The sequence below is a fragment of the Thalassophryne amazonica genome, chromosome 10, assembly GCF_902500255.1.
Source record: "Thalassophryne amazonica chromosome 10, fThaAma1.1, whole genome shotgun sequence".
In the NCBI taxonomy this organism is placed as follows: Eukaryota; Metazoa; Chordata; class Actinopteri; order Batrachoidiformes; family Batrachoididae; genus Thalassophryne; species Thalassophryne amazonica.
The window spans coordinates 73,020,793-73,033,945 of record NC_047112.1 but is presented as its reverse complement, the minus strand read 5'-3'; the positions used below and the strand labels follow the sequence as shown (position 1 = coordinate 73,033,945).

The 13,153-nt window shown below is 41.7% G+C and overlaps 1 long non-coding RNA gene across 1 annotated transcript; it reads right to left on the bottom strand.

Annotated features, from left to right (window-relative positions):
* Nucleotides 1–938: 938 nt before the first annotated feature.
* On the bottom strand, nucleotides 939–6,908 carry LOC117518987. The gene is made up of 3 exons (XR_004563131.1): nucleotides 6,894–6,908; nucleotides 1,851–1,853; nucleotides 939–1,017 (listed from the first exon to the last, which is right to left on the bottom strand). It is a non-coding gene; the product is annotated as an uncharacterized LOC117518987 (long non-coding RNA).
* Nucleotides 6,909–13,153: the final 6,245 nt, after the last annotated feature.

Genomic DNA, 13,153 nt, shown 5'->3' with positions numbered 1-13,153 from the left:
TCCTCCACTTAGGGCAACCATTCTCTCCTGACCCAGTTTGGATCCACTGCTTTCCAACAGAGGACCATGCTCTCAAAATTGTAAGGTGCTGATTCTCATCCCAGTCAGTTCACACTTGGTCTCAGACGTACCCAGTGCACGTCAGTGGTCACTGTCTGATGAAGTCAACACAACCACATCATCCACAAAAAGCAGAAATGTAATTCTGAGGTAGGCAGCACTGTGGCTTAGTGGTTGGCACTGTTGCCTCACAGCGAGAAGATCATGGGTTCAGTTCCCGCCTGTGGCCTTTCTGTGTGCAGTTTGCATGTTCTCCCCGTGTTTGTGTGGGTTTCCTCCGGGCGCTCCGGTTTCCTCCAGGTGCTCCGGTTTCCCCCACATCCAAAGACATGCGGGTTAGGTAGATTAGAATCTTTAAATTGTTCGTAGGTGTGCGAGTGGGTGTGAATGTGTTTGTTTGTCTGTTTGTGGCCCTGTGACAGACTGACGTCCTGTCCTGGGTGTACCTCACCTCACGCTCTATGACTGCTGGGATAGGCTCTAGCCCCCCACTACCCTTAATTGGACTAAGCAGTTGAAGATGAGTGTGTGTGTGTGTGTGTGTGTGTGTGTGTGTGTGTGTGTGTGTGTGTGTGTGTGTGTGTGTGTGTGTGTGTGTGTGTGTGTGTGTGTGTGTAATTCTGAGGTCACCAGATGATGTGGGTGCTGTGCACTTGGGGGGATGATAGGACCCCAATTCTGCAAGATTCATACAATTTTTGTTTCAATACTGATTTAAGCAATGCCACCTTTCAAAGTTTTAATGGTAAGTGATGATTTAGATTAAGTATTGCAGTTTATTTTAGGTGTATTACACATTCCAATCTTATCCCTGTGGACAGATGAGTGCTTTCATCACTAGAAGGGCTGCATTTACGTTGTGCATTTTGATTGAGAAAATACTCAAAGCACTTTACAACGATGTCTCACATTTACATCCCCAGCAAAGGCAGGTACCCATTTTTACTGCTGGGTGGACTGAGCCAATGCAGATTAAGTGTCTTATCTAATACCACAGACAGGTAGCATGAGGATTCAAACCCAGGTCTATGTATTGGCCTGACCAGCTCCTGATCCACTGAGCTACCTGCTCTCCTTTTTCCATCATCAGAAATGCATGTACTCAACTAAGCAACTGTTTAAACTTTCATCTGAAATAATTTGTAAAGGTTCCAGACTTAACAAACATTTCATGATTTACAACAGAAAAAAAAAATTAAACATTGATGCAAAAAAAATATATATATATCTGGAAGTAAGATATGTATGCAAATGGGTGGTGGCCAAGTGATTAGTGCACTTGGTTTTAGTGCAGTAGGTTCCTGGTTCAAATCCCACCCCTGCCATATTTCTCCATGTAATGTGGAGTTGTGTCAGGAAGGGCATCTGGCATAAAACTTGTGCCAATTCAACATGCAGATCCACCTCCCTTGGATTTGGTGTCGCAACCCCGAGTGCAAACAAGGGAGCAGCTGAAGGGGCTTACTTTTAAGATATGTATGCAAAGAAAAGGCATCCAGTCCTTTTGAAAGCAATCCATTTCATAAAAGAAAGGCAAAACATGAACAAATTGATTCATCACAGTACATGACCTGCAAAGGGAAGAAAATCTGATCAAGCTGCAGTTGCATTTGAAGCACAGTCTGTTCTGAAGCTTCCAGGCACAACCTTCAGGCTGAAGCTTTCCAGCGCCGAGCGGATTATTGGTCCCATCTAATTCTGCTTATTAGACATTTCACAGGACTACTGAGCGACACATATGCAGCAACTTTTCCCAAAACCTTGTCAGACCAAACGGAGGTATGCAGTACCAGCTGGCAAATCACAGTGTTGGACATTCTTTGGATGCCAGCAGCTGTGCCAAACACTTGGGGACCAGGTGAAGAGATTGAAAATTGATTGTCAGAACAGGAACAAATAAAAGTTGGGGGGTGCACAAAACAATATCATGTACTGTGGAAGCCAGAAGGATTTGGATTTGAAGACAGTCAACATCACAGGACAGACAGTGACGTCACATTTTTCATGGATGATTATGTGATGATTCCAGACACTTTTAGTTACACCAGTATCACTGGCACCAAAAACATTTTTTCAGTTTAACTCCTGATGCGTCAGAATATGGAGGTGAAAGTTCTGACTACTAATGTCACATCACTCGTGTTTTGGCTTCTTGTGATTCTGAGAGCAGACTTTAAGGTTTTGTTGATGACATAAAATAGTGAATGGGTGTGCATCTGCGTATGTCACTGAATTTGTTTAGCCTCATGTAGCATCACATGCCTTAACGTCTCCAGATGCAGGTTTACTCTGTGAGTCAGTGATGATGAAGAAGTCGGCAGGATCCTTGGATTTCCGTGTTCCTATGTTGTGGAATGGCCATTAAACAGTCTGATTCTATTTAATCTGTTCATCCAAACTCAAAACTCACCTTTTTTTCTATAACATATAATTAGCTACTGGTTCTATTTCATGTAGTTTTGTGATACTGTTATTGATGTGAATATTTTAATTTGCTCTTTGTGCATGTTGATTTGTAATTCAAAAGGTTGTTCAGCACTAGGACATTTTTAAAAGTGCTCTATACTTAAAATTATTACTTTTAGATTGAGAAACACCTGGCATGAACTTATGGAGTTATGAGATTGTTGGACAGTGGCGGATGGTCATGTCAATATCTCTGCATAAGAAGAAAGGTCCAAATCTCGTGCATTATAGTGCTTCCTGTCTTACTGTATGGTTGTGAGACTTGAACACTAACTATCAACCAATCATCTGAAGGTCCTTTGGCAAACGAGGGGTTACTTAGGAGTGTCACGTGTGGTGGATGGTTTAGACCCCAATGCAGAGGACACACAGAAAAGTGGAAAACACAGTCTTTAATAACTCACTTGGCAAGAGGTCAAAGGGCAGTACAAAGGAAATCAGTCCAAAAAATGGCAACAATGTCTTTGAGGGGATTGTCAGGAGGATTGTCAGTAAGGCAGAAAGAGATCCAAAAATATGAGAAGCAATCAACTGTCAAACGTGTCCAAAGACAGCAAGCAAAAGCAAAAAACAAATACTAGGGAAATAAAGTTCAGCAACGAGAGGTCAGACACAAGGAAACACTAGAAGGACTGGACAGAAATAGGCAACAAAGCACTATCATCCAAGCAACGCACAAGAGGAACACAGGGGTATAAATACACTGGGAGTTGATTACAAATGGGAGACAGGTGAGGGCAGTGAGAGGGATGAGATGCATCTGGGGAAGAGCTACAGAAAGAAAGCCACAAATGCACACAATAGAAACAGAGATGTCAAAATAAAACAGGAAGTGGGACAAAGACACTGGGAGTTAATAAATACATAAACACAAAGCAAACAAGTAGGTGAATGGATACAGGGGAATTTTTTATAAACAACAACACACAGGAAGGAACAGAACTGCAAAGAATATAAAACTAAACTCACGATAGATACTAGAACAGGGGTATTCAACTCATTCCAGAAAGGGTCGAATGGGTGCAGGTTTACTTTGCAACCACCCACTCCACCAGGTGATTTCATTGATTAACATGACATTAAGCAGAAGGAATCAGTTAATTGGTGAAAACAAAAAGAAAACCTACACCCTCTCGAGCCTTTCTGGAAGGAGCTGAATACCCCTGCACTAGAATGTAGCAGGTGAAAAATAAAATGAAAAATGAAAACCCACAGGGAAACCAAAATAATAAACACCAGAAACAGTCACACGGGGGAGACAGAGGATAAGGGCAGACACAGACAGGATCATTACAGGGAGATGAATATGTGGAGTATTGCTTTCATTATGAGGGAATATCAGCTATGACATTTTGGCCATGTGGTGTATTTCTCTGTGCAACATATTCTAACGGCACGTTTTGTATGATATGATACAAAAACTTTCATTTTTTTTTCAAACTTTGTGTTTGAAATGTGTTTTTTTTTCAAACACATTTCATGAATATTCCTGTGCATGTGCAACAAGCGTTTGACTGAAAATGCTTAAAAATGTACATTTGTGTTTTGGTTATTGTTTGGGTTAAGTTTAGGGCTCGATTAACCATATTAATAAGGAACAGTCGACTAATCACTTTTTAGGTTTGCTTGGATAATATGACATCTTGGATTTATACAGGCTGGCAGCAGTGACATCATCACTGCTGCTAGGCCAACAAATGAGAGGATGAGTAAAATAGGTGCCAGGAAGTTACTATATAATAGCCCGTTGCACGTGGGGATCCACGGGCTTTAGATTGGGTAGTATCTATAAAATATGTAGCTGACATTTCAAGGGTGGTAATAAATTAAGCAATGAGTTAGAATGGCATGTGAGTCCATCCTTGCGCTTGCAATAACTGACCAGAGTTCTGCTGTGTCCAGACGGGGCTTTTCTCTGAGCACTTCCTAAGTGGGTGTTTGCAGTGTGTGACAACTTCTCAGTTGGCAGAAAGTGTGTGAAAACAGCATTATATTGGGGATGGTTTGGGTTTTTCTCTCACATTTAAATTGCCACTGATTTATATTTGCTGTTTTATGTTCAATATGAATGAAATGAGGCACAGTCACAGTCTTTTAAAACTTGGTCTCAACTGTTTCAGCTTTATCCTTTAATTTTCAGCTGCTTCTGTGTCCTTTTTTCAAGTGCGGTTGTACAGCTGCACAGTGACTCAGTGGTTAGCACTGTTTCCTCACAGCAAGAAAATCATGGGATCACTTGCCACTTGGTCATTTGTGGAGTTTGTGCGTTCTCCTTGTGTTTGTGTGGGTTCTCTCCCAGTGCTCTGGGTTCCTCCCGCAGGTTAGTTGAGTTGGAAATTTTAAATTGACCGTGTGTGTGTGTGTGTGTGGGGGGGGGGGGGGGGGGGGGGGTGTATGTGTGTATGTGTGAGAGAGTAGCCCCGTGATAGACTGGCATGTCTTGTCCAGGCTGTACCCAACTCTTACTGGGTCACTGGGATAAGTTCTTGACTGGAGTAAACAGGCATGGACAATGACTGAATGTACCAGTTGTCACCTGTAATATTATACTTGAGTAAATATACGTAACTGACGCTGCTAATTCTTGTAACATACACACAAAACCCACTCCGCTGTAAGCCATCTGTATGCATGAAGACCTGTTCAGAAGAAACGCTGATGTGATTTTTGTCTGGACTGAGGAACTACACAAAGTCTTTTTTTATGCAAGTCCGAAGTCAGTGCACAGCATCACTGGACTACACATTACAATCTGGACTTTAGCAGAAGTGGAACACCAAAATGCAAGTCCCTTTTCTGTTGTTTATAAATTAATAAAATAATAAATGTTTTTACATTCTTTCAATGGAACAAATATTTTATTCGGTGAAAGCTGGAACATACCATTCAACTCAGCTTCACCTCGTTGAATGGTATGTTCCAGCTTTCACCTCATGAAATATTCATATCATTGAATTAAGAAACATTCGTTATTTGTATAACAACACTGAACACTGGGCGTTGATGATTACATTCTGGACTCACGCGCCATTGCAGCAGAGGGTGGTAAATCATCTGTATCTTAAAAGCCAAGTGGCGTGTGTGTGTGTGTGTGTGTGTGTGTGTGTGTGTGTGTGTGTGTGTGTGTGTGTGTGTGTGTGTGTGTGTGTGTGTGTGTGTGTGTGTGTGTGTACCTTCGAACACAGAGAAACTGGGGAGAGCTGACAAGATGACTGTCAATCTCCCTCGGTCTGGGATTCCATGCAAGATCTCACTTTGTGGGGTAAGGATGATTCTGAGAAAGCTCAGAACTACACAGGAGGACCTGGTCAATGACCTGAAGAGAGCTGGGACCACAGTCACAAAGATTACATTAGTAACACATGATGCTGTCATGGTTTAAAATCCTGCAGGGCAGCAAGGTCCCCCTGCTCAAGCCAGCACATGTCCAGGCCTGTTTGAAGTTCACCAGTGACCATCTAGATGATCCAGAGGAGGCATGGGAGAAGGTTATGTGGTCAGATGAGACCAGAATAGAGCTTTTTGGAATCAACTCCACTTCCCATGTTTAGAGGATGAGAACAACCCCAAGAAAACCATCCCAACCGTGAAGCATGGGGGTGGAAACATCATACTCTGGGGGTGCTCTTCTGCAAAGGGGACAGGACGACTGCACCGTATTGAAGGGAGGATGGATGGGGTCATGTATTGCGAGATTTTGGCAAACAATCTCCTTCTCTCAATAAGAGCATTGAAGATGGGTCATGGCTGGGTCTTCCAGCATGACAATGACCCCAAACACACAGCCAGGGCAACTAAGGAGGGGCTCCGTAAGAAGCATTTTAAGGTCCTGGAGTGGCCTGGCCAGTCTCCAGACCTGAACTCAATAGAAAATCTTTGGAGGGAGCTGAAACTCCAAACCTGAAAGATCTAGAGAAGATCTGTATGTGTGTCAGTGTGTGAAAACTTGGTCAAGAACTGCAGGAAACGTTTGACCTCTGTAATTGCAAACAAAGGCCAAAATATTAACATTGATTTTCACAGGTGTTCAAATACTTATTTGCAGCAGTAACATACAAATAAATTATTAAAAAAATCATACATTGTGATTTCTGGATTTTTTTTTGCATGGGGACGTGTGTGTGTGTGTGTGTGTGTGTGTGTGTGTGTGTGTGTGTGTGTGTGTGTGTGTGTGTGTGTGTGCAGAGTGCAATGGTACCAAACGTATGGAACCAAATTTGCACTCTAATTGGAACCAAGCCACACTCTAAAAATGCAATTCAACACAAATGGGATGAATTAATCCATGTCATGTGACATACAAAGCACCAATCAAATGACAAGGATCCACTCAGCCATTATACACTCAACAAAAATATAAACGCAACACTTTTGGTTTTGCTCCCATTTTGTATGAGATGAACTCTAAAACTTCTTCCACATACACAATATCACCATTTCCCTCAAATATTGTTCACAAACCAGTCTAAATCTGTAATAGTGAGCACTTCTCCTTTGCTGAGATAATCCATCCCACCTCACAGGTGTGCCATATCAAGATGCTGATTAGACACCATGATTAGTGCACAGGTGTGCCTTAGACTGCCCACAAAAAAAGGCCATTCTGAAAGGTGCAGTTTTGTTTTATTGGGGGGGGATACCAGTCAGTATCTGGTGTGACCACCATTTGCCTCATGCAGTGCAACACATCTCCATCGCATAGAGTTGATCAGGTTGTCAATTGTGGCCTGTGGAATGTTGGTACACTCCTCTTCAATGGCTGTGCGAAGTTGCTGGATATTGGCAGGAACTGGTACATGCTGTCGTATACACCGGTCCAGAGCATTCCAAACATGCTCAATGGGTGACATGTCCGGTGAGTATGCCGGCCATGCAAGAACTGGGACATTTTCAGCTTCCAAGAATTGTGTACAGATCCTTGCAACATGGGGCCGTGCATTATCCTGCTGCAACATGAGGTGATGTTCTTGGATGTATGGCACAACAATGGGCGTCAGGATCTCGTCACTGTATCTCTGTGCATTCAAAATGCCATCAATAAAATGCACCTGTGTTCTTCGTCCATAACAGACGCCTGCCCATACCATAACCCCACCGCCACCATGGGCCACTCGATCCACAACATTGACATCAGAAAACCGCTCACCCACACGACGCCACACACGCTGTCTGCCATCTGCCCTGAACAGTGTGAACCGGGATTCATCCGTGAAGAGAACACCTCTCCAACGTGCCAAACGCCAGCGAATGTGAGCATTTGCCCACTCAAGTCAGTTACGATGATGAACTGGAGTCAGGTCGAGACCCCGATGAGGACGACGAGCATGCAGATGAGCTTCCCTGAGATGGTTTCTGACAGTTTGTGCAGAAATTCTTTGGTTATGCAAACCGATTGTTTCAGCAGCTGTCCGAGTGGCTGGTCTCAGACGATCTTGGAGGTGAACATGCTGGATGTGGAGGTCCTGGGCTGGTGTGGTTACACGTGGTCTGCGGTTATGAGGCTGGTTGGATGTACTGCCAAATTCTCTGAAACGCCTTTGGAGACGGCTTATGGTAGAGAAATGAACATTCAATACACGAGCAACAGCTCTGGTTGACATTCCTGCTGTCAGCATGCCAATTGCACGCTCCCTCAAATCTTGCGACATCTGTGGCATTGTGCTGTGTGATAAAACTGCACCTTTCAGAGTGGCCTTTTATTGTGGGCAGTCTAAGGCACACCTGTGCACTAATCATGGTGTCTAATCAGCATCTTGATATGGCACACCTGTGAGGTGGGATGGATTATCTCAGCAAAGGAGAAGTGCTCACTATCACAGATTTAGACTGGTTTGTGAACAATATTTGAGGGAAATGGTGATATTGTGTATGAGGAAAAAGTTTTAGATCTTTGAGTTCATCTCATGCAAAATGGGAGCAAAACCAAAAGTGTTGTGTTTATATTTTTGTTGAGTGTATAATAGCTAATATCCATAGTTTCTCCAAAAATATGAGTCTTATCAACTTTCCGTTTTCACGGCGTTCATCTTTTTTAATTTTAACTACATTCACTACTTAGTTTTGTGTAGACTTCAAAAGATTAATTATTCTAACTATAATATTTACTTTCATTTACATATGCGCGGACATACGTTAATGTATGTAATTTCAGAGAAGCACTTGGAGCGTGACTAAAACTGCAACTCCACAGTGCTGTAAAAGATAAACTGAAACAAAGCATTGCTGCAACATGATAAAATTACATGCCGTTTGTGTAGAGTTGATGAATTAATATTGTAAGCTACAGCAGAAACAGTTTAAGATCTGCCGAGTCTCTCTGCATCTTTCCACAACAAATCTATTTTTATGTAATGTGGAAATTATTACACAAACATCAGATTATCAAAGTAGTACAGCCCACCATGTTCTTTGATTTTGGTCAAATCAAGTAGAAACTTGGTTGGCTTTGTTGAATTTTGGCTCCCTCTGCTGGCCATCTTCCGGCACTACCTAGAAAACAGAAATGTGTTTTATTGCTTTACTTTTTCATTTTTTAAAATTTATTTTTACAACAATTATGAACAACAAAGATGAGAAAAATTAAAGGGGACATTGTCATAGGCAGAACCGGCCATGTTGTTCAAGTTACTTCATGAAGTTACTTATGTACGAGTGGCCAGCTGCTCGCTCCACTCACTAACTGCACAATAAACAGTGGACATGTACATGTTTCTGTCATGTTAATGAAACTTCACATAAATCACTTCAGTGTAAGTGACTGCACACAGTATCATCACAGAGACTTGGATTGTAGCATTGGGATGCAGAGCATCCAGAAACAATTCATAGCACTTCACTTTTTCCACATTTTGTTATATTATAGCCTTATTCCAAAATGGATAGAATTAATTTTTTCCTCAAAATTCTACACACAATCCCTCATAATGACAACGTGAAAAAAACTTGTGAGATTTTTGAAAATTCATTTAAAAAACAAAACAAAACTATGAAATCACATGTAAGTATTCACAGACTTTGCCATGAAGCTTAAAATTGACCTCAGGTGCCTCCTGTTTCCACTGATCATCACTGAGATGTTTCCACAGCTTAATTGGAGTCCACATGGAGTAAATTCAGTTGACTGGACATGATGTGGAAAGACACACACCTGTCTACATATAAGGTCCCACAGTTGACAGTCAGAGCACAAACCAAGCATGAAGTCAAAGGAATTGTCTGTAGACCTCTGAGACAGGATTGTCTGGAGGCACAAATCTGGGGAAGGACACAGAAACATTTCTGCTGCTTTGAAGGTCTCAGTGAGCACAGTGGCCTCCATCATCTGTAAATGGATGAAGTTCAGATCCACCAGGACTCTTCCTAGAGCTGGCCACCTGTTTAAACTGAGCGATCAGGGGAGAAGGACCTTAGTCAGGGAGGTGACCAAGAATCTGATGGTCACTCTGTCAGAGCTCCAGCATTCCTCTGTGGAGAGAGGAGAACCTTCCAGGACAGCAATCCACCAATCAGGCCTGGATGGCAGACTGGCCAGACGGAAGCCACTCCTTAGTTAGAGGCACATGGCAGCCCACCTGGAGTTTGACAAAAGGCACCTGAAGGACTCTCAGACCAGGAGAAACAAAAATCTCTGGTCTGATGAGACAAAGCTTGAACTCTTTGGCGTCATGTTTGGAGGAAACCAGGCACCATCCCTACAGTGGAGCATGGTGGTGGCAGCATCATGCTGTGGGGATGTTTTTCAGCAGCAGGAACTGGGAGACTAGTCAGGATTGAGGGAAAGATGAATGCAGCAATGTACAGAGACATCCTGGATGAAAACCTGCTCCAGAGTGCTCTTGACCTCAGACTGGGGTGACGGTTCATCTTTCAGCAGCACAATGACCATAAGCACACAGCCAAGATATCAAAGGAGTGGCTTCAGGACAACTCTGTGAATGTCCTTGAGTGGTCCAGCTAGAGCCCAGACCTGAATCCGATTGAACATCTCTGGAGAGATCTGAAAATGACTGTACACCAACGCTCCCATCCAACCTGATGAAGCTTGACAGGCTCTGCAAAGAGAAATTGACCAAACTGCCCAAAGATAGGTGCACCAAGCTTGTGGCATCATATTCAAGAAGACTTGAGGCTGTAATTGCTGCCAAAGGTGCATCAACAAAGTATTGAGCAAAGGGCATGAATACCTACGTACATGTTTTTTTTTTTTGTTTTTTGTTTTTTTAATACATCTGCAAAAATTTCAAAAAAGCTTTTTTCCATGTTGTCATTATGGGGGGTTGTGAGCTAAATTCTGAGTGAAAAAAATTTTTTTTCTCCGTTTTGAAATAAGGCTGTAAAATTACAAATAACAGGCCTGTAGCCTGGTAGCTGCCGGTAGTGCACAGTTAAATAACATTCTACCATGATACAGCTCTTTCTTCTCCACACTCCCTTACTTTTTCAACACAGCTGTGACAATAAAAGAAACTAAACTAAAACATTAGTTTCCTTTCTGAGTGTGAGAACTGAGTGTGAAATGTGACCATGGAATTAACGGTGGTTGATGTGGTTCCTTGAATTAGTCACAAAAGATGTGAATGGTGCGTCTGCTTTTGTAGTGTCTATGTCAGGGGTCAGCAACCTTTTCTTGTTCATCAATATGCCACATCAACATTAAGGTTATTATAAAATTAAATTATGACACAGCATCAAAGTTTTAATCTTAAAACTTTTCATTGTAATTTAGCCAATGCTTTTATGCAACATGCATAATATATTTACATTTTTAAATATTAAAAAAGGACTATTACATGTAACCAAAATACGTATGAGGTCTTTCCAACTATATTCCCATATAAACCTCATTTTATTCAACTCCAGTAGGGTCAGCAAGCCATGGTGACCTCAGAAAGAGGGCCGATTATCAGTAAAACACCTATTCCAGAATGTAAGACTGCTGTAAACATCAGCATTTCCCCCAATCAGGGAAGGGACCAAAGAGGATTTATCAATGCAGATACCTTTCTAATGAGGTCACAAGTCCATTTTGTGACCTCAGACTGTTGCATCCTATCATCACTGGCACCAATGTAAATGATTTTTGCTGTACCCAGTGTTGTGTTCCTAAGTCTGTCTATCCTTACGTGATGCCATCACCCTAAAATGAGAAACTATGCGAGATGATCTGACCCAGGTAAACATTTAACCAGTGGTGGACACAGCTAACCAGAAAGTTAGCTTCGATAACCATTAATCTGATAACTGAAAAGTTATTTTTTATGACGCTAAACCAATAAACTGCTAAAAGATTTATCTTTATTTTGGGGAGATGATGGTCTAGTGGTTAAGGTGTTGGGCTTGAGTCCAGAAGATCATGGGCTCAAATTTCAACTGCTTATGTCTAAAGTCTATGGAAAAATGACTACATTCAGCACAAACTTTGATTTTATTTTTTTTAACGTTCTAGAAAGCTCTAAAAGTTTCTTGAAATTTCTAGATAATTCTGGAAACTTCTAGAAAATTCTGGACAGTTCTAACAGTTAAAGAATATTCTAGAAGACTACTCAGTAGTAGTGAAGGCGAATCGAGAATATTCTTGAAAAACAGACAAATTTCAAAATATCATTGTCCTGATCACAGAAGCAAAGTTTCTGTGGAATAACAGCTATTTTCTATTTATTTAAGACATAACAGGTTAGGAAAACACACTGTGTACGCAGGAACAAAACAAGAATAAAAATTTGTTACATAGTGTTATTGGTTATCGGATTAGCTGAACTGTGCCCACCACTGCATTTAACATTGTCTGGCGTCTCTAACCTGACTTTACGAGTGATAAAATCCCCTACCACTAACATATGGCATGTCAACCGGGGATGGGGTGGATGTCACCTGTAAGCGGGGAGGACTGTCCTCGCAAGGACAGTTCACAGCTGGTAAAGGGGTCTGCAGACACCACCACTGGATGCCAAACTTTTCTGTGTTTCTTCTGCCTCACCACAGTCCAAAAGCTGCCATCTGTCACTAGCGGAATTAAGATAAAGCTAATGGGGGTGCCAGCTGCCCTGACACTAAGTTCATCTTGGCTGCCTGTTACAAGATGGTTTAACTAAAAGGTGAAATAATTATGACCCTTTGTTTTCAATGCGCTCTTGTCATTGGTAGCACAGGCACAGGTCTGACAGGAACAGGCAGCAGAAGCAGACAAAAACAACACAACTTTCTGTCAAACAATCAGGATTCACCGATGGCACCAAGTGTTGCCCGTCACTGCAGATACTGTTGTTATTTTACTTTGCTCAGTGAAACTGTGCACAGTGCAACTTTGTCTGTTGCTTCATCAGTTATACAGATTCATGTTGGAGTAGAACAAACAAGGATTTTCTTATTAAAAAAAAAAACAGTCCCCTGTAATTTCAGCTACAGTTTGGTTAAAACACAGAGGAGATTCTGGCCATCATCTGATTTTATTTTATTTTTTTAATGAAAAGTTTTTGTACTACATCAACATTAAACTGTGACGGCTGCTGCCTTTCCTCTGACAGCATTTAATTTAATTTTGACCTTTTAGTTGCTTGTTTTGTGGCTCATTGAAAAATGCTTTCCTAATTTTGTGTGATATGATCAGAAAGGAAAACAGACCTGTCCA